The 22,551-nt window shown below is 41.9% G+C and overlaps 2 long non-coding RNA genes across 3 annotated transcripts in view; one reads left to right on the top strand and one right to left on the bottom strand.

Annotated features, from left to right (window-relative positions):
- Positions 1–22,551, top strand: part of LOC105606487 (uncharacterized) — a 52,527-nt gene that overhangs the window by 21,068 nt on the left and 8,908 nt on the right. Inside the window, exon 3 of one of the 2 annotated variants that reach the window (XR_009595678.1) lies at positions 9,570–10,161. This is a non-coding gene — a long non-coding RNA (uncharacterized LOC105606487). Of the gene's footprint in view, positions 1–9,569; positions 13,859–22,551 lie in introns of both variants that reach the window. The other variant, XR_009595679.1, reaches the window with a different exon arrangement.
- LOC132657462 (uncharacterized) lies at positions 388–18,718 on the bottom strand. Its single transcript, XR_009595682.1, has 4 exons — positions 18,686–18,718; positions 11,693–11,813; positions 7,273–7,432; positions 388–6,637 (listed from the first exon to the last, which is right to left on the bottom strand). It is a non-coding gene; the product is annotated as an uncharacterized LOC132657462 (long non-coding RNA).

Raw genomic sequence — 22,551 nt, 5'->3', positions numbered from 1 at the left:
GCCGTTTTCCAGCAATACAACAATCAGAATCACATTTAAAGAATTCTACTGAATTATTGTCTATTTCCTGCCTCTTTCCCATGTGACAATCAAGACCATTTTATTTTCCTTCTCCCAAGACAGTGATCTACCTGGACAGCTTCTCCTTTACAAGGATCGTTCAAATTACCTTAAAATGATATCTGCACTAATTTCTAACTACGGTTGCAGGCTCAGACTCTCTCGAAAAACCTATCTCTTTAACAAATGACAAGGGGGAATCAATATTCCAGTGATGAAGTGATGAGAACTTTCCTGGAATAGTCTGCTGTCTCTGCTTAACTCGAGGTCTTTCTGTGAAGACTCAGGCAATTCTTCTGGGAAAAAAAAAATTCATTAGCCTTGCAAATGTCTACCAAATTTTACAATGTAAGTTTTTTCACAATTATAAATTTACAATATAATCATCATAACCATTTATAGGATGCTATGTGCCAGCCCTATCCTTCAAGTTTGTCCGTGGTGGCCCAGTTACTTAATGATGGAGGTGGGATTTCAATGTGGATTTCTTTGACTGTAAAGACCACGTTCTTAACTACCATATGGCTTCTTTATTTATTTGCTAGTAATTAGTACATCAGTTCAGTTCAGTTCATTTCAGTCGCTCAGTCGTGTCTGACTCTTTGCAACCCCATGAATTGCAGCATGCCAGGCCTCCCTGTCCATCACCAACTCCCGGAGTTCACTCAAGCTCACATCCATCGAGTCCATGATGCCATCCAGCCATCTCATCCTCTATCATCCCCTTCTCTTCCTGCCCCCAATCCCTCCCAGCATCAGAGTCTTTTCCAATGAGTCAACTCTTCGCAGGAGGTGGCCAAAGTACTGGAGTTTCAGCTTTAGCATCAGTCCTTCCAAAGAAATCCCAGGGCTGATCTCCTTCAGAATGGACTGGTTGGATCTCCTTGCAGTCTAAGGGACTCTCAAGAGTCTTCTCCAACACCACAGTTCAAAAGCATCAATTCTTCGGCGCTCTGCCTCGTCACAGTCCAACTCTCACATCCATACATGACCACTGGAAAACCATAGCCTTGACTAGACGGAACTTAGTCAGCAAAATAATGTCTCTGCTTTGAATATGCTATCTAGGTTGGTCATAACTTTCCTTCCAAGGAGTAAGCATCTTTGAATTTCATGGCTGCAATCACCATCTGCAGTGATTTTGGAGCCAAAAAATAAAGTCTGACACTGTTTCCATGAGATAATGTATATGAAGGGTCTAATACAATGCATAGCCCATATATACTCTATTTTCTTCTACTCATCTGAATCTTACATTAATGATAAAAAATTGTGAACCAGATATAAGAAGAGAAACATCAAGCTCCAAAGTGGTCACTTGTGTTGGTAAATGGAATAACTACTATCAGTTGATTTTTCCATCCTTAAGCAAAAATATTTTTTAACTTTCTTTGATGTCAAAGAATAATTAAGGAGTCCAATAAAGGAAGGAGGTATTCTTAATTATTTGTTGACTATTACTTGTTTTGAATGGGTAGATTAAGTAGCTTATCTTCAAGGCCAGCTTTCATTATTAATGATAATTACAACAGTTAAATTAATTTTGTTAAGCATTTATTATGAGCCAGCTAGTGGTTGAGATATTTTACACACAGTATTCATTTAACCTTTATAACAACCTGTAAGACTGGCTGTACTATCACTATTTCACATAGGTTAAAATTAAGGCTTTATAAAGGTAAGTATCTTGGCCCAGGAGCTTCCCTGGTGGCTCAAATGGCAGAGAATCTGCCTGCAATGCAGAAGACCTGGGTTCAATCCCTGGGTTGGGAAGATCACCTGGAGTAGGAAATAGCAACTCACTCCAGTTTTCTTGCCTATAAAACTCCATAGACAGAGGAGCCTGGCGAGCTAGAGTCCACAGGGTCACAAAGAGTCGGACATGACTGGGCAACTAGTGCACACACACACACACACACACACACACACTCACACACACATGTATCTTGGCCAAGATCAGAGGACTGGAAGATGCTGAAGGTAGAATCAGAACCCAGTATGCCTGACTCTAGAGCCTTTGTTCTTTATGTGTCCTTCATTTGACATTTCTTTTCAAATATATTTGCCAGCGCCTGAAGAGTGTCGCACATATTTGTAGGCTTCAGGGACATTGTGCTGAACAAGATAAGCAAAATCCTGGCCCTTGCAGACTCTTCCATCAGATAGGAATACCACTGTGACAAATATTCTTGAATGCTAAATGATACAAAAGGGGTACACAAAATGTTATGAAGACTTATAACACGGCTATCTAACCTAGTTTAGAGAGTCAGTGACAGCTGCACAGTGAAAGCAACATTTAATTTGAAGCTTGAAAAATGAGTAGGAGAGGGCCAGATGAAAGAGAATAAAAGAGTATTGGGAGCAGAAGTAATAGCACATTTGAAGGCCTAGAAGCAAAATGATATGGCTCACTGGAGGAACCATGGGGTCCAACAGAACTTGAGCACAGAACTGTTCTACTATAGGCAGATTTGAGGAAGGAGATAATTACATAATAGAGGGCCAACGATGATGAATGAGAGCTAGACAAGGGCCAAATCATGTGCCTGTAAGCCACCTTAAGGATAATGGTCTTCATGTAAGAACTGGGGAAACATCAAAGGGTTTAGGAAAGGCCAGATTTATGCTTGGAGGAGGGCAAAGTGGATACAAGGAGCCAAGATCCACCTGAGACATTTTACAAAATCACAAGTAGAAGAAAAGGTATTTTTCTTTTCAAAGGACTTAAACGCTACAGAGTGAATATAACTATACATGTTAACATGTATAGAAGATACAGCTATAGACAACACTTATTGAGAACCATGTGACATTTGTTCACTTGCAAGTATTTATTGGAACTTACTTTGTACCTGGCACTGTTCTAGGAACAAAAGTACCTGTAGTCATACCGCTTATATTTGTGATTTGATTGCCAGATACTAAGCCAAAGATGGAGAAATTCTACACAGTCAGCAAAAACAAGACCGGAAGCTGACTGTGGTTCAGATCATGAACACTTTATTGCCAAATTCAGACTTAAATTGAAGAAAGTGGGAAAACCACTAGACCATTCAGGTATGACCTAAATCAAATCCCTTATTATTCTACAGTGGAAGTGAGAAATAGATTTAAGGGCCTAGATCTGATAGATAGAGTGCCTGATGAACTATGCATTGAGGTTCCTGACATTGTACAAGAGACAGGGAACAAGACCATCCCCATGGAAAAGAAATGCAAAAAAGCAACATGGCTGTCTGTGGAGGCCTTACAAATAGCTGTGAAAAGAAGAGAAGTGAAAAGCAAAGGAGAAAAGGAAAGATATAAGCATCTGAATGCAGAGTTCCAAAGAATAGCAAGGAGAGATAAGAAAGCCTTCTTCAGTGATCAGTGGAAAGAAATAGAGGAAAACAACAGAATGGGAAAGACTAGAGATCTCTTCAAGAAAATTAGAGATACCAAGGGAACATTTCATGCAAAGATGGGCTCAGTAAAGGATAGAAATGGTATGGACCTAACAGAAGCGGAAGATATTAAGAAGAGGTGGCAAGACTACACAGAAGAACTGTACAAAAAAGATCTTCATGACCCAGATAATCACGATGGTGTGATCACTCATCTAGAACTAGACATCTTGGAATGTGAAGTCAAGTGGGCCTTAGAAAGCATCACTACGAATAAAGCTAGCAGAGGTGATGGAATTCCAGTTGAGCTATTTCAAATCCTGAAAGATGATGCTGTCAAAGTGCTGCACTCAATATGCCAGCAAATTTGTAAAACTCAGTAGGGGTCACAGGACTGGAAAAGGTCAACTTTCATTCCTATCCCAAAGAAAGGCAATGCCAAAGAATGCTCAAACTATAGCACCATTGTGCTCATCTCATACTCTAGTAAAGTAATGCTCAAAATTCTTCAAGCCAGGCTTCAGCAATAACGTGAACCGTGAACTTCCTGATGTTCAAGCTAGTTTTAGAAAAGGCAGAGGAACCAGAGATCAATTTGCCAACATCCTCTGGATCATGGAAAAGCAAGAGTTCCAGAAAAACATCTATTTCTGCTTTATTGACTATGCCAAAGCCTTTAACAGTGTGGATCACCATTAACTGTGGAAAATTCTGAAAGAGATAGGAATACCAGACCACTTGACCTGTCTCTTAAGAAGCCTATATGCAGATCAGGAAACAACAGTTGGAACTAGACATGGAACAACAGACTGGTTCCAAATAGGAAAAGGAGTACGTCAAGGCTATATATTGTCACCCTGCTTATTTAACTTATATGCAGAGTACATCATGAGAAACACTGGGCTGGAGGAAGCATAAGCTGGAATCAAGATTGCTGGGGGAAATATCAAGAACCTCAGCTATGCAGATGACAGCACCCTTATGGCAGAAAGTGAAAAGGAACTAAAAAGCCTCTTGATGAAAGTGAAAGAGGAGAGTGAAAAAGTTGACTTAAAGCTCAACATTCAGAAAATGAAGATCATGGCATCTGGGCCCATCACTTCATGGGAAATAGATGGGGAATCAGTGGAAACAGTGTCAGACTTTATTTTTTTGGGCTCCAAAATCACTGCAGATGGTGATGGCAATCATGAAATTAAAAGACGCTTACTCCTTGGAAGGAAAGTTATGACCAACCTAGATAGCATACTCAAAAGCAGAGACATTACCTTGCCAACAAAGTCTGTCTAGTCAAGATTATGGCTTTTCCAGTAGTCATGTATGGATGTGAGAGTTGGACTGTGAAGAAATCTGAGCGCCGAAGAGTTGATGCTTTTGAACTGTGGTTTTGGAGAAGACTCTTGAGATTCCCTTTGCCTGCAAGGAGATCCAACCAGTCCATTCTAAAGGAGATCAGCCCTGGGTATTCTTTGGAAGGACTGATGCTAATGCTGAAACTCCAGTACTTTGGCCACCTCATGTGAAGGGTTGACTCACTGGAAAAGACTCTGATGCTGGGAGGGATTGGAGGCAGGAGGAAAAGGGGACAATAGAGGATGAGATGGCTGGATGGCATTACAGGCTCGATGGACGTGAGTCTGAGTGAACTCTGGGAGATGGTGATGGACAGGGAGGCCTGGCTTGCTGCAATTCATGGGATCGCAAAGAGTCAGACTGAACTGAACTGAACTGAACTGAACTGAAGTACAGGCGTTAACTAGATAGGCTTTCCTCTAGTCCTATGAGATGGGCTAGCAGATTATCCCACCTCGTTATCTCATCTCACAAAGACACTGAGGTGCAGGGTGGTCAAGGACTCCCCAGGATTTGCCTGCAGATCTGTCTGGCTCCAGAGCCAGTGACTTCCTGTGAGATGAACAGAAGAGAAAGGCAAGAGAGCCTAAAAACATAGCACCCTCAGTCACTGCAGCCATGGGAGCAATGCAGTGTCCTACAAAGGCTGAACTCACAAGGCCTTAATTTCATTGTTGTAAGTGGGGTTTTTTAAAGCTTTCAATGAACTTTTATTTTATTTTACAATAAGACCACCTTTTACTTAATAGTTCCTTAATCAAAGTATTTCTAATGGGTAAATTCTAATCTCAGCTTGGTGCAGAAATCAGCTATGTGTTCTGAAGACAGCATACTCAACAGCCTGACTCCACAGGGCATGACTGTGATGGATGAATTTGGAGTGCCTGACAGAGAGGCAATGCCTCTAGCACCTTCCCTTTCATCCTGTTCTCCCTTCTGCTCACTGAGTCTTTTCTTTTTAATTTTTATTTATTTATTTTTACTTTACTGGCTGTGCTGGGTCTTTGGTTCTGCAAGGACTTTTCTCCACTTGCAGCACTCAGGGGCTACCCTCCGGCTGTGGTGCTCAGGCTTCTCATTGCGGCGGCTTCTCTTGCTAAGGAGCACAGGCTCCAGGGCCCACAGGCTCAGCAGTCGCAGCTCGCTGGCTCTAGAGCACAGGCTCAGTAGTCATGACACACGGGCTTAGTCGCTACGTTGCATGTGGAATCTTCCCAGATCAGGGATTGAACTTGTGTCTTCTTCACTGGCAGGCAGATTCTCAACCACTGAACCACTGGGGAAGCCCGTCACTGAGTCTTTAATGAAGAAAAGTTGGCTTTGCTCTATTCAGGAACTAGATCCCCTGTTCTCTCTCCCTGCACAGTTACGCCTGCTTAGCTCCTTAGTTTTCAATTCCTCTCAGGAACTAGGATCAAGAGGTCATTTTAGCATTAGTTTCTGGAAGAATGTGCTTCAGGGCACATCCCTCAAACTCCTGGGGAACGAGGCCGTCAATGAATGCTGGAGTCAGATGCTTGTTTAGCCCATTAGCAGACACAACCTGGCCTTCGTTTACCTCTGCGTCAGAGAGGGGAGCGCCTCCCGTGGGTGGGAAGGACAGAGCGTCTCTCTGTGCTCGATCATCTCGAGTGGCACTCCTCCGCTTGCAGTCCTCTGACCTTCTACTGGCAAAGGGCGAAACAGGTAATAGGAGAGCTGGTGTCTGAACTGGTGCCTGGGAGAGGATCTGGCAGGTCCTTGAGTCTAGGATGTTGGGCCTTTAGAGACTTTTTCTTTATCTCTGGGCCTTAGTCCCACTTCAGGACTATAGAAAAGCTCACTCAGTGTCCGGTCACCTGTAATATAAAGAAGAACAGACAAGGCATGCGACCTCGAAAGGGCCAGGTAATCAGTGGTTATGTCTATTTCCGCATTTCTCTATTCCTGTGTCCATCATTCCTTCACTCCCACCTAAACCAAAGATAAAGGAGTCCCATTTTCCAAAGCTCATCCCTTCTGCCAATCTGACGTCTTCAGTTAGGAGGCCAGTCTCCTTTCTCTGGATTCTTTGCCTCACCCTGCAGATATGTTTAAGAGTTCTCTATGTCACTAAACTTTGATCTGAAGCATCCTACTAAATTACTTGAGTGACCTTCCTCTATCTCTTCTTTCATCCCAGATTCTTCTCACTAATTTCCTTCATTTCTAATTCTACTCAATACTCAGTCCTTTTCCATTTCACTTGGAGTTCTGCTGCTCTCCTGTGACTCTTCCCTTGCAAGTCCAGTGGCCTAACTACAAAATCATTTTTCCCCCTCAATCTGTAGGGAAAACAATTGATAAAAATATAAAGACTAAATAGGTCAAAGATGGAATTTAAGGTTCAGTTCGGTTCGGTTCAGTTGCTCAGTCGTGTCCGACTCTTTGCGACGCCTTGAATTGCAGCACACCAGGCCTCCCTGTCCATCACGAACTCCTGGAGTTCACTCACACTCACGTCCATCGAGTCGGTGATGCCATCCAGATATCTCATCCTCTGTCGTCCCCTTCTCCTCCTGCCCCAACCCCTCCCAGCATCAGAGTCTCTTCCAATGAGTCAATTCTTTGCATGAGGTGGCCAAAGTACTGGAGTTTCAGCTTTAGCATCATTCCTTTCAAAGAAAAAGGATATATAAACAAAAACTCTTAGCTAAGTGGGGATGAGAATGAGAGCAAATGCTTATTTTGAGCAATTAATATAGGCAGGATAACATTCTGGTTATTCTAGAAATGCAGGATGCATCGGACAAGGATTATTAACTCCATCAAAGATTTATAAACAAGAAAAACAGAAAAGGTCTGCACAGGCTGATTAAAGGTCGAAGCAGAAATCTATATCTGCTATAGTTCATAAAAAGTCTTTAGAAAACTGAGTAGGAGACATTTCATATTTTAAGTTTTAATTTACATTTCTGACTCCCTTTGAGGGGATATGTTTTATTGTCTACATATTTATAAGAACAGAGATGTGATAGACATTCAACAAATGTTTACTGAACGAGTGACCTGAATGAATGACTGAAACTAAAGTTTCTGGCAGGTTTATGTTTCAAAGTAATGCTGCCATAGAATCGTCCTTCATTTGAATATTTCATATGAAATAAATGAGCATTTTCTTCAGACCAAGGGCCATGCCATGTATTTTTCTCAGAACCTGGTTGGTATAATTAATGCACAGTAAATAAACTTTATTCAAAGTGAATTAATTAATGAATAAAGATGCTTTAACAATGAATAGAAGGTAAACAATTCTAATGCATTTGTCAAAAATCATAGAAATATCTATAAAAATGTATTTTTATGTCAAAGAGGAAATTAAAAAATACCTAGAGAGAAAATAAAATGAAAGCGGTCCAAAATGTATGGGATACAGCAAAAGCAGTTCTATTAATAAGAGGGACGTTTATAGCAATAAAATCTTACCTCAGGAAACAAGAAAAAGCTCAAACAACCTAATCGTACACCTAAAAAACTAGACGAAGAAGAACAACTAAAACCTAAAGTTAGTAAGAGGAAAGAAATCTTAAAGAGCAAGGCAGAAATAAACAAAGCAGAAACAAAGAAACCAAGTGCAATGATCAATGAAACTAAAAGCTGGTTATTTGAAAAAAACAAAACCGATAAACCTTAAGCCAGACTCAATCAAAAAAAAATCAATATAATTAGAAATGGAAAAGGAGAGGTTACATCTGACACCACAGAAATATAAAGGCTCATGAGAGATTACTATGAACAACTGTGTACCAATAAAATGGACAACTTGGAAGAAATGGACACATTCTTGGAAAGGTGCAATCTTCCAAGACTAAATCAGAAACAGAAAATATGAACAGACCAATCACAAGCACTGAAACTGAAACTTCACTGTGCTTTATATAGTCTGATCTTCTTGTATCCCAAGTAGGTGAGGTGTTTATGACGTTTATGACAGCTGGAAAGCTGTAAAGAAAGGGATACAGAAAGAGGGGTTGTGGGAAGCAAAAAGTCTCATTGTCTCCAGTGCTACAGCTAAGGCTGTGAAATGGCTTAGCTCCCCTGGGAGGGTACCACGTGATATGCAAGTACACACTTCAAACGTGCCATTTTGTCAGTCTCCTAGTCCTTCAGTTCCACTGCCTCTTTTCCTGTTATTTTAAGGACACACAATCATGGGCAACAACTCCAGCTTTCGTACCCCAGATACTTTTTCCTGGTCTTTCTTGACCTTTGCAAGTAGACTCAAATATCTGTGAGTAAATTTTTTCTTTTTTAATGGACTCGAAACATTCCCAAGTAAGATGTTGAACTGAAAAACATCCAATGTCTCCTTCTAATTACCACTGTCCTTCCTGCCAGATTACAAGCCATTCAAATGGCAGGCCCTGACATTATCTCACATTTGACCCATAAAAACCTCAGCACTCTATCATTAGACAGAAAAACAACAGCTGAATCTCGGACACGGGCTAGATGTGTATGTCATTCGGGAAACCTTCAGACAGCCCAGGACTAGTGATTCCAGCTGTTTATTCTAAGAAGAATTTCAACAAGGTTTTATTTGTGTATGTGCCCACTTACATGTGGCTGCATCAGAAAGAAAGTGAGAGAGAAAAGCTCTCCGTTTTATGCTGTATTATACTGCAATTAGAGAAAATGTAAGCAACACAGAGTTAAACCTCCTATTCCAGAACCTTTTCTATCAGGCAAACTCTGTTTTGGGCAGCTGATACTATTTGCTCAACATTCAAATGATCTTTTGTTTATATGCAGATGACACCACCATTATGGCAGAAAGGGAAGAACTAAAGAGCCTCTTGATGAAAGTAAAAGAGGAGAGTGAAAAAGTTGACAACATTCAGAAAACTAAGATCATGGCATCCGGTCCCATCACTTCATGGCAAATAGATGGGAAAACAATGGAGACAGATACTTTATTTTGAGGGGCTCCAAAATCACTACAGATGGTGACTGCAGCCATGAAATTCAAAGACGCTTGGTCCTTGGAAGAAAAGCTATGACCAACCTAGACAACATATTAAAAAGCAGAGACATTACTTTACCAACAAAGCTCCGTCTAGTCAAAGCTATGGTTTTTCCAGTAGTCATGTATGGATGTGAGAGTTGGACTGTAAAGAAAGCTGATCGCCAAAGAATTGATGTCTTGAACTGTGGTGTTGAAATAGATTCTTGAGAGTCCCTTGGACTGCAAGGAGATTCAACCAGTCTATCCTAAAGGAAATCAGTCCTGAATATTCATTGAAAGGACTGATGCTGAAGCTGAAGCTGACTCTCCAGTACTCTGGCCACCTGATGAGAAGAACTGACTCATTTGAAAAGACCCTGATGCTGGGAAAGATTGAAGGTGAGAGGAGAAGGGGACAACAGAGGGTGAGATGGTTGGATGGCATCACCGACTTGATGGACATGAGTTTCAGTAAGCTCTGGGAGTTGGTTATGGACAGGGAAGCCTGGCGTGCTGCAGTCCATGGGGTCTCAAAGAGTTGTACACCACTGAGCCAACTGAACTAAACTAAACTGCTGTTCTTTGACCAAATAGCGATCAGGCAGCTGACAATTACATTACAGCGCCATCTAGCTCTCACTACCAGAGCCTGATGTCTTACTCCCAGCCTGGTTGAGCGGGTTAGGGTTAGTCACTACCCAATAATGCAAGGGCTTCCCTGGTTGTTCAGTGGTAAAGAATCTACCTGCCGATGCAGGAGACTTGGGTTCATTCCCTGGCTTGGGAAGATCTTCTGGAATATTCTTGCCTGGGAAATCCCATGGATAGAGTAGCCTAGTGGGCTACAGTCTATGGGATCCTGAAAAAGTCGGACACAACTTAGCCACTAAACAACAGCAACTATCCAGTGTTGCCAACTAACTCAGCTGATTACCATTAAGTGAGGTTGAAACCAAGCAAAATCCCAAAGCAGGTTTATGTTTAATAATCCATACTTAAATTTTGTTGGCTACATTCCAAACTAGTTTTCCAGTAAGAATACAAAGGCTTTGCTCTTCCTTGTTGAACATAGGTTAAACGCTGCTCTGGGTTAGTTTTGTTAACCAAATTTCCGCAGAGTTTGCATCAATTACCTCCTGCCCTCTGTGGAAAGGCTGTCAGGAGACAGTGTTGTAGACTTAAACCTAAAGTCACTAGAGCACTGATTTTGCAGATCCCCAGGATATTTATAAAAATCCCTAATGAGGACACTTGGTAAAATTTTATTTTAATTCACTTACATTGCATAACAGAGTTGTTCACAGAGTATATGTGAAGAGGAATGTTGAGAAGGAGTTCATATAAATAAAATAATGAATGGGTGCCATGCCTGCAGAAAATCAAAGATCCTTGCTGAAGGCATGATCTAGAAAAAAGTCTAAGAACAAAATTTTATGATGCTTCCACATAACAAATTCTTTACTAAAGTAACTAGCTGTGGGGGGTTATGCCTGCTTTCTATCACTATTCCTGGCTAGTACAGGGAGGGAAAAGGGGACACTAAATGTCAAAGGGACGAGAACACCAGAATTGGATCTCTTCCCTCCAATAAACAGTGTTATGGTGGAAAGATCACAACTTTTGGTTTACAGACTTGGATTCAAATATTTAAACAGGCACTTTCTAGATGTTTGGGAGATTAACTTACCTGAGCTGTTCAGCGTTATTGCAAAAAGCAGTGGAGATAATGTCTGTAAAATATCTAAAACTATGTTTCTGGAAAAACAGTTTTTACGACTTTACGTAAACACTATTGAAACATTAAAACAGTATAATTGCCTACTGGCATGTTTGTGGGCATCATTAGACGGTACTTATTTGGATTCGTGGTAATCTGGTGATGATTTGAGTCAGTGATTTAAGAGGGGCCAAAGGTTCCCTATTGCATTACCTTTCTTCTGCGTCATCCAGCTTCCAAAAATAGGGCCAGTGCATCCTTTAACAGGAATAGATGTCTGAAATAGCTGTTAAGATGTGTAAGTGTCAAAGTCGTAAGTATGAGGAAAATTAACCTGAAATAGAAGCGGAAAAGAGTTAGGATGTGTCACTGTATCCAGCAGTGGGGAGGGTGCTTGTGTACAAGATTCCTTCTGGCTTCAGGGGGACAATTTGGTAGGGAAATAAGCAACAGACCTACTGCACCTGCAAGCCCGAGGTTCCTGCACGGCCTTTCCTTTCACTAGCTGTGTGGATAGAAACGCATCTACACTCTCGGAGACTTGACTACCTTATTTGTAAAACAGAAATTATATTTTTACTGCCTCTCAAAATGTGTCATAAAAAAGAAAGAGAACAGCATATCTGAAAGTCTTTTGCCCTTCTCAGTGATCAATCCACCCCCAAGCAGCAATGGCTGAAGCCAAAATCCAGCAGCTTCTCTGATTCCTGTCTCTCTCCCCATCGCCAACTACCCCCAACCAAGTCCATTCATTTCTCCTCTCTGAACACATCCTGTGTTCAGGAACATATCCACTTTCCATCTCTACTGGTCCCACTCCCATGCAAGGCTACTATTATGAGCCTCATTTCTGAACTCCTGTTCACACACTGATCTCACTAAAAAGCATTCTCCAAACAAGAGTCCAAATGACCTTTTCTAAAAAATAAACCAAGAGAGAACTAAACATTGCATACCTCTCTGTGGAAGGATTTAATGACCTTATGAAATATTCTTGACAAACAATTTATTTATTTTCAATAATTTATTCTTGACAAATAAATTAAACATGATTAGCCCTGACTACTTCTCCACTCATATCCACTTCTTCACTGCACTTCACCTACTGGGATCCAGCCTCTTTGGCCTAAATGCTCAAAATTCTCCAAGCCAGGCTTTAGCAGTACATGAACCATGAACTTCCAGATATTCAAGCTGGTTTTAGAAAAGGCAGAGGAACCAGAGATCAAATTGCCAACATCCACTGGATCATGGAAAAAGCAAGAGAGTTCCAGAAAAACATCTATTTCTGCTTTATTGACTATGCCAAAGCCTTTGACTGTGTGGATCACAATAAACTGTGGAAGATTCTGAGAGAGATGGGAATACCAGACCACCTGATCTGCCTCTTGAGAAATCTGTATGCAGGTCAGGGAGCAACAGTTAGAACTGGACATGGAACAACAGACTGGTTCCAAATAGGAAAAGGAGTACGTCAAGGCTGTACATTGTCACCTTGCTTGTTTAACTTATATGCAGAGTATGTCATGAGAAATGCTGGACTGGAAGAAACACAAGCTGGAATCAAGATTGCTGGGAGAAATATCAATCACCTCAGATATGCAGATGACACCACCCTTATGGCAGAAAGTGAAAAGGAACTAAAAATCCTCTTGATGAAAGTGAAAGAAGAGAGTGAAAAAGTTGGCTTAAAGCTCAGCATTCAGAAAATGAAGATCATGGCATCTGGTCCCATCACTTCATGGGAAATAGATGGGAAACAGTGGAAACAGCGTCAGACTTTATTTTGGGGGTTTCCAAAATCACTGCAGATGGTGGTTGCAGCCATTAAATTAAAAGACGCTTACTCCTTGGAAGGAAAGTTATGACCAACCTAGATAGCATACTCAAAAGCAGAGACATTACTTTGCCAACTAAGGTCTGTCTAGTCAATGCTATGGTTTTCCTGTGGTCATGTATGGATGTGAGAGTTGGACTGTGAAGAAGGCTGAGCATCAAAGAATTGATGCTTTTGAACTGTGGTGTTGGAGAAGACTCTTGAGAGTCCCTTGGACTACAAGGAGATCCAACCAGTCCATTCTAAAGGAGATCAGCCCTGGGATTTCTTTGGAAGGAATGATGCTAAAGCTGAAACTCCAGTACTTTGGCCACCTCATGTGAAGAGTTGACTCATTGGAAAAGACTCTGACGCTGGGAGGGATTGGGGGCAGGAGGAAAAGGGGATGACAGAGAATGAGATGGCTGGATGGCATCACTGACTCGATGGAAGTGAGTTTGCGTGAACTCCGGGAGTTGGTGACGGACAGGGAGGCCTGGCGTGCTGCAATTCATGGGGTTGCAAAGAGTCAGACACGACTGAGCGACTGAACTGAACTGAAGGTCAGTCACTATGGTCTTCTAGCTTTTTACCTAAAAGTTCTACAGGTTTAGCACTTACATTTAGGCATCTGATGATCCATATCAAGTTTATATTTGTATTTAATATGAGGTAAGATTTGAGGATTTGGGGGACATATAAATATCCATTGTTCTCATAATATTTGTTATAAAGATTATCCTTTCCACTGACTTGCTTTGCCTCCTTTATCAAAAATGAATTGACCATATATATGTGAGCTCTATTCCTGGACACTAGTCTATTATCATTGATCTATATCATTATGTATTTAGATGTTGTTGTTTAGTCACTAAGTCATGTCCAACTTTTTTGTGACCCTGTGGACTGTAGTCCACCAGGCTCCTCTGCCCATGGGATTTCCAGGGCAAGACTATTGGAGTGAGTTGCCATTTCCTTCTCCAGGGGATCTTTCTGACTCAGGAATCAAACCCACATCTCCTGCACTGGCAAGAAGATTCTTTACCACTGAGCCACCAGGAAAGCCCTTTGCATATATATACATAGAATCTATGTTGTCTTGATTACTGCAACTTTATATAGCCAGTCTTAAAATCCAGTAATGTTAAAAAACCTTAAACTTTATTCTTCTTCAAAAATGGCTTTGACTATTATGAATCCTTTGTTTTTTCCATATAAATCAACATATCAATTTCTAAAAAAAAATTACTGTCTCCTAGTCCCTTTGTACCCCACTGACCCACTGACTTATTTTAATTGCTATATAATTTGTAAAAATTACTTATTCTATTTTTCCCCAGTAAAATATAAACTTTATAACAGAAGGGAATTATCTACTTTTTCTCCACTGTATCTTCAGCTCCTCAAATAATGCCTTTCACATAATAGGTTTTCAATACATATTTGTTGAATAAATGAGTTCACTAGTCTCAGAAATCATTTATCTTATGAAAACCCCCATTGTTTTGAAATATCTCCTTTGCCATTGAAGAAGTCAGAGCTAGAGCACCTTTCCATTGTGCCTTCTTGAATTGGAAAATTTTTCAAGGCTACCACCATCTCCTCCGTACCTGGAAAGACTGACAATAGCCAAACTGTAATAAACAGAAGGAGCATTGGCCTGAAATTTGGAAGATCAAAATGTCTGATTCTGCTCTGCCGCTAACTAGGAGTGTGACCTCAGGAATGCACTTAACCTCTTCAGACCCTTTTTTTTTTTCCAATCTGTAATTTGGGGATATCAGTTGTATCTACCCCACGTGCACTGTGGGAATTCAATGAGATGACAATGTAGTCTTTGATGCACTGCCTGTCATATAGCAAGTGATCAACAATCATCCTTGTTGTCATTGTGTAAATGATTATAACTTTTGGAAGTTTCTTTAGGGTTGTTTCAGGAAACATTAGGGCTTCCCTCATAGCTCATTTGTAAAGAATCTGCCTGCGCTGCAGGAGACCTTGGTTCAGTTCCTGGGTTGGGAAGATCGACTGGAGAAGGCATAGGCTACCCACTCCAGTATTCTTGGGCTTCCTTTGTGGCTCAGCTGGTAAAGAATCTGCCTACAAAGTGGGAGACCTAGGTTTGATCCCCGAGTTGGTAAGATCCCTTGGAGAGGTGAAAGGCTACCCACTCCAGTATTCTGGCCTGGAGAATTTCATGGACTATACTGTCCATGGGGTCATAAGGAGTCAGATATGACTGAAAGACTTTCACTTCACTTCCAGGGAACATTGAAAGCTAAGGGAAAAACAAAGAGAAACAAAACAAATAAACTTTTCAGAAGTAGGGGTTAGGAAATTATTAGTAACTCTGGGCCTGACTGCCCTGGTGTGACTTGTACCACTTCCAATATGAGATGAAACTTAGCTCTCTCACCCCTTGTTAGAAAAGTCATTCCTCAACCACAAACCTCCTTTCCATAAAGTAAGATTCAGATCTTCACCAACAAACGCTTTCATTCCCAAATGCCTTCTGCATTTTACCCAAACCGCTTTTCACTGCAAGACTTGGTTCCCTAAATGTCAAAGAGATATATTAAATCAACAGTCCATTCAGGCGTGTAAGCCTTAGTTCTTTAAAATCAGGCTACATGAAGTTGATGGCCTTCCTTGTTAACGTCACTTCCCTGGTGGCTCAGAGGTAAAGAATCCTCGTACAATGTGGGAGACACAGGTTCAACCCCTGGATCAGGAAGATCCCCTGGAAAAGGGAATGGCTACAGACTCCACTATTCTTGCCTGGGAAATCGCATGGACAGAAGAGTCTGGTGGGCTACCATGGGGTCTCAAAGAGAGTCAGACACAACTTAGCATCTAAACATCTACTACTAGTACTTGCTAATGTCATTATTTTCTAGAAACAAGAGAAGAATGGGCAAGAAGGAAAGAAAGCTGGGAGATAGTGAGAGTTCAGCCTGCTATATGTGTGAGTGTATTTGTTCAGGTGTCTTTGTGTGTGAGAGAGACAGAGAGAATACCTGGACCATCTCTTTCTTTTTAAAAATAAATTATTTGTTTATTTTAATTGGAGGTTAATTAATTTACAACATTGTGCTGGTTTTTGCCATACATCGACATGAATCAGCCACGGATACACGTGTCCCCCCATCCTGAACCCTCCTCCTATCTCCCTCCCCACCCCATCCCTCTGGGTTGTCCCAGTGCACAGGGCTTTGAGTACCCTGTTTCAACTGTCAAATTTGCACTTTGACCATCTCTTTCGTAAGGACTACACTAGGGACTCAAATCTTCTTATGTCTTCTAGAATATGGTTGGAACCCGAAGCAGTAGACGCTCTGCACTGCAGTTAGGATGGTGTAGACATGACGATTAGCCAACTCTGCCCATCGTTTGGCTGAAGCACTGGCCTCAGTTAGGTGTAGAAGGTACCGAAGCAGCCCAGCTGGGCTGGCCTACTGAAAGGCATTCAGGCAATGTGGGAACAGAGACTATGTCTCCCAGGTTGAATGACCTAACTTGACTCTCACTATTGGAAGGGCCCAGATAGGAGATGGGATCTCCGTACTTCTCAGGGATGGAGAGAGGAGAGAGTGGGCGCAAAGCTCTGTTATGATGAAGCTTTGGCACTTTTCAAAGGAACCAGGACTCTTGCTGCTAAGCACCGATAAACATCCTGGGGCTGGATAACCTGAACCAGAGGAGTACAATCAGTGTACAGGAGAGGTGGATCTGGTCATTGGCACACAAGTAGCTGCCCAAAATTCCCCGGGCACAGGCTTCCAGGAAGAACCCTGGGCACCACACGGCAGGGACATAGTTCATGGTTCACCACAGCCACTGAGCACACAGGGGATGCAGAACGCTGCTAAGAATAGTCTCAGTTTCCTCTACAGTGGATTACATATGAAAATCCAACAGACTAGAACAACATTTGTCATTTTTTTGGACAGGGAAGGGATGGCCCTGCTTCCTTACCTCCCATTTGCCAAACACTTGTTTAATACATTCTCCTGCTCATTTCCTCAGGCAGGTTCTGGGCACACAAGAAGGGGGCGCCCAGGAAAGAAGAGGCAGGAGCAACTGACAACACCTTGTCACCACAGGTCATTTCCAGGACAGCTAGGAAGGACCACATCCTCAGAGGACAGTACACAATGCTCCCAAAATTGAACTGTTCAAAACTAAAGATAATAAAGCCCCCAGAAGCATCGCCTAGCTGTAGCACTCCGTGCTAGTAAAGCTCAAACCATCAGAGTTCAGAGCATGTAAGATGCTCCACTCTAGTTCCCGCAAGGTAGAAGACAGCAACTATCTCCAAGGTACCCAAAGGAAAAGGTAAGGAAAACAAGACAAGGGGAAGGAGCTTAGAAGCCCTGAGGTCCTCCTTTGCCAGGATGATCCCACCAACCACTCTGCTGGTGCTCGTCCCATCTCTGTTTAAACACAGAAAGCCTGCTAGAATGTCAGCAGCAATCCTGACAGAGTGATTTCTTATACGGCACCATCTGTTCCCTGCAACTGCCACAGCTGTGGCAACGGTCCCACTTCTCAGCTTTTGGAGCAAGAATAATAACTCTACTCTTGCTCTTCTATATGATACAATGACTCTTCAAATATCTGGATATGACTACTAGGCAAGCTGAGTGCATCCTCAGCCTGTCTGTGTATCTTCTCCTTCAGTCAGTTCTCAGCATCTTAACTGCTTGTTTTTTCCTGGTCAGCTCAGCTCCTGGGCATCAGCCTGAGGTGGGAAGGGACCACCCCCCTTCATGCATCTGACAAGCAACAGGTCTGAACTCCCTTCTGAGAACTGGGGGAAAGGAAACCCCTGTGTCAAGCAGTGTAATTTCTGAGCCTGGTATAACGTTGCCTATTGATGGAGAAATCAGAGAGAAGTAGTTTGACCTTCTCTCTGGCATGGTACAGGCTTCCCAGGTGGCCCAGTGGTAGAGAATCTGCCTGCCAATTCAGGAGACATAGGAGATGTGGGTTCAATTCCTTGATTAGGAAGATCCCTGAAGGGAATGGCAACCCGCTCCAGTATTCTTGCCTGGGAAATCCCATGGACAGAGGAGCCTGGTGAGCTACAGTCCATGGGGTCACAAAGAGCTGGACACAACTGCGCATGCACACTTGTGGTATTGTACAGATAGAATCCAGGAAGAAGCTGCCTTAGGGTATTGTAGACAAGCACTGGAATAAAGTTTAATACTCACTTTTTCAAATTTAGAAGCAGATTTTTCCTGTCCCTCTCATTTTTGATGATGAGGACAAGGGAGTATTCCACCCACCACCCACTGTGTGCATGCAGACACACACACACACACACACACACATACACACAAACACAATGCTCTACTAATACTCTGTAGAAGAGTCAGTATGCTTACTGTGTATCCGAGGTCACCCAGGAGCTGGGCCAGGAAGCACTCTGAAAAACAACCTGTTTTTCTAGAAGACACCTGACACCGAGAGGGAACAGTTAATCTGAGAGCTTCTCATTGCTTCACAGCAAAGTAAGCGGGATTTCCCCTAGAGGGAACAGGCTTCTACCTTGACACAGCTTTCAAGTATAGCTGAGAAGAAAGTACAGTTAATTTAGCCAAGGAGTTAAATAATGTTAAATGACCTCTAGGCGGCTTTCTGCAAGGAGTTCTAAAACACCATAAAACAGCTGATTCTATCCCATGAGAGACATGCTGATGCCCCCACACACGCACATTTATCATCCATCATTTGTCAACTAGGTCTCCAACACTGACTTTGGCCATCTCTGCTCTTTCTCTAGGTTTAGAGAGGATCTAGATAAAGGTCTATTTTCAGCAAACACCTACTCATCTACTGCCTTCCTTCTCATGCATTTTCTCCTCCTCGGTGGATCTGTTCAGATTTCTCTAGGGCATTTGAGCGTTAAGTCCTGTGCCTTTTGTCCTAGTGTCTTTCATCTGGTTGTCTTCAACATTTGATCCATGACTTTATGCGCATTAGGGATTAAGGCCTGAATCAAAGAAATAGCTATGTAGTTAAAACAAAATAAAACACTAAGAACAGAACCAACAGTGGAGAGACTGCTAATTAGGGGGAAATTATATAGCAAACGTTTCCTAGTTGGTGGCTTAGAATTCTAAGTACAATTTCTCATAGTAACCATGATATGCACAGCACAAGATGTATATGAAATGGTATAATTATTGCCCTACTTTGAGTAAAAGAGATCCTGGGAACTAGCCTGAGTACCTTATCATTTTTATAATATTATCTCATGGGAAGATACCCTCCTGTTCTTATTCACCATGACCCTTTCCTGCAATGGCAAACGTGATTGGGTTTTACTTGTTTTTGTAGGACAAGAGACTAAATGAATAAATTCTTTCATTCATTCCTCAAGCATTCATTAAATGCCCACCATAGTCAGATGCTCTGCTAGGTGCCTATGCAGACAGTTCTCACCATTAAGGAGCTCAGCTGATAGAGACAGATAAATAATTAGAGTGTCAGAGTATTATGTGATGGAGCAGAATGGTGGTTAAGGACATTAGGAGTGTGATAAATACAGAAGAAAGGATCTTGTGGAATACCACTAAGGAGCTGATGGGGGAAACGAAGTCTTCCAGGAAAACTGGGACGAGCCAAGAGAGGATGCTAGGATGACATCACAAAAGCCAAATAACAATACTCCAAGGAGTGAGTGGCAATCGAGCCCCATCTATTTAGGCATCCACTTCCTCTCTTCGGAATGGATGTTGCCAGCACAGACCTCTCACCTGAACTCAGAACACTGACCTGTCCACTCCGCATCTCCACAAAGATATCTAACAGACATCCCATCAAAAGAGCTAGGAATTAGGGGGGCAAAAAAGAGGTTGGATAAGAATAAGAGAATGGTCTTGAAATTTTATTTGTTAGAACTAGAACAAAACCCTAAGTTACGGAGGATGTCAAAAAAAGCTTCAAGGGGAAGATGAGCTATAAATTTGTTACTGTTGTTTAGTCACTAAGTATGTCTCATTCTTTTGCGACCCCACGGACTGTAGCCCACCAGGCTCCTCTCTCCATGGGATTTTCCAGACAAGAATACTGGAGTAGGTTGCCGTTACATTCTCCAGTGGATATTCCTGGATCAGGGATTGAACCTATGTCTCCTGCATTGGCAGGCGGATTTTTACCAATGAGCCACTGGGGAAACATGAGCTATAAGATACATCTTGGGGAAGGATAAGAAGAGGGGAAGTCTCAATTTTGAAAAGAAGAGTTTGGATCCTTGAACAGTTTGTTCCTTAACCCAAACTTGACAAGTCAGATGATACATAAATTACTTGGTGCAGAACCGAAGTTCACAAACATTCGTTCTGCCCTTTTGGTGTAAATTATCTAGTCTAAGAGAAAATCTCCTATTAATTAGAATGATTCTCATTTAATAGACAATTTCATCAAGCATGGTCAGCTATCGAGACAAGAAGCTTAGGACAGAAGGGATCATTTGATTCTTCTGAATGACTTATTTTTATTTGAAAGGTTAAAATCTAAAGAAGCCTTAAGAACTTCCCATTTCCCAAGCACTGTTTCATAGAATAACCCAGGAACCAACAAAAACATCACTGAGTCAGCTGGTCATGGTGGGTCAGAGTCTAAATTTTTTAATTGAGAAGATTGAGGTGCAGCAGGTGCTGCTGACATTTAGAGCTGTAAGCATCCTGCTTCTTTGTAAACGCACTTAATAAGAAGGGAATTAAAAGACTAATGCATCTCAAAACAACTTCCTGTCAGTAGATGTTCAGCAAACCCTTTCCAATGTGAGGGACTCTAATGTTAACTTTTTAATTTGATTTAATTGCTTCTCAGAGGTTCACATTAATAACATTTTATGTGATGCCAAATGATGGAACACTGTCATAGATAAAATTTTATTTTGAATCAATGAAAGAATACATGTCCCAATGCTTGCGGATGCTACTTGAAGATCTTGTCCCTGCTTCCCCTCACTTTACCCTGCCCACTCCTACCTCTGTCCTCCTTTCCATTGCCCAATGAGGCTTTCTGCAGATGTTGCTTTAACCTGTTTGTCTTTTAGGATCTTTAGCTTCTCTTTGCAGCTGTTATAGTTTCTATAAAAGGAAAGGTAACTTGATAAATTATTTCACATTCGATATTAGGGATTTTTTTTTGATGTGCTGACTTCTCATCACATTTCAAAGAGATTGACTTAAATAGGTATTAAGGTATTTTGGCCCCTGAAATGTACAGGCTGGAAAGGGAACTTGGGGCTCCAGGAGGTCTTCCTCCCCACACTCCTCTTCAAGTTATAATTATACATAGTGGAGTATCCTAACCCCTTTCAGGAAAAGGGGTGAGAAGAGACAAAAACTGGACCCTAGCCATCTCTTGGCATTTCATAGATATAGTCCAGGTCTAATTTTGGTATTTAAGCTTGAACTTCCCTCGTAGCTCAGTTGGTAAAGAATCTGCCTGCAATGTAGAAGACCTGGGTTCAATTCCTGGGTCTGGAAGATGCCCTGAGAAGGAAGGAAATGGCAACCCATTCCAGTATTCTTGCCTGGAGAATCCCATGGACAGAGGAGCCTGGCAGGCTACAGTCCGTGGGGGTCGCAAGAGTCGGACACGACTTAATGACTAAACCACCAGTTTTCAATCTTTGCAATTACTTCCCCCACACCCAACCAATCTTTTCATCCTCTAAAACAGTTACTTCATTCCCACATTAGTTCTTTCCTTCTTCCTCCTGCCTTGCCCCCAGTTTCTCTCCTCTAGAGTGGTGCCTGGAAAGACTCTGGGGTCAGAAAACCTGGAATTAAGTGTGGCCTACCATTCGTTAGTTGAATGACCTGGAGTTTTCACCTTAATTTCTTTGACTCTCTGTTTCCTCCTGTGTAAAATGGCCACACTAATAATGATTACTCACAAGACTATTATAGGGGTCAAACTATGTGATGGATGTGAGAGTCCAGCTTTGCAAACCTATGAAGTCCAATAGGTAGTGTACCAAAGAAGAAACTGTTCCACTCTGAAGGTTCCTGACTACGTGATGATGACATCCCGGCACAGAGACTGACCTGGCTGGACCCATGTCTCAGAAGAAGCCACTGTAACGTGCCCAGGAAAGATCTTTCAGGGGTGAAGGTGACTATGAATCCACTAGTGACTCTCCTGGGGGACTCGGGGCACATCCAAAAACGTTAGCACTTAAAAATGGGGGGAAGGAAACAGACAAACAAACGAAAATGTGGACAAAGCGAAC

This window comes from Ovis aries, chromosome 12, assembly GCF_016772045.2.
Source record: "Ovis aries strain OAR_USU_Benz2616 breed Rambouillet chromosome 12, ARS-UI_Ramb_v3.0, whole genome shotgun sequence".
Taxonomy (NCBI): Eukaryota; Metazoa; Chordata; class Mammalia; order Artiodactyla; family Bovidae; genus Ovis; species Ovis aries.
The sequence above is the reverse complement of the archived record's forward strand: the minus strand, read 5'-3'. Positions and strand labels throughout refer to the sequence as shown.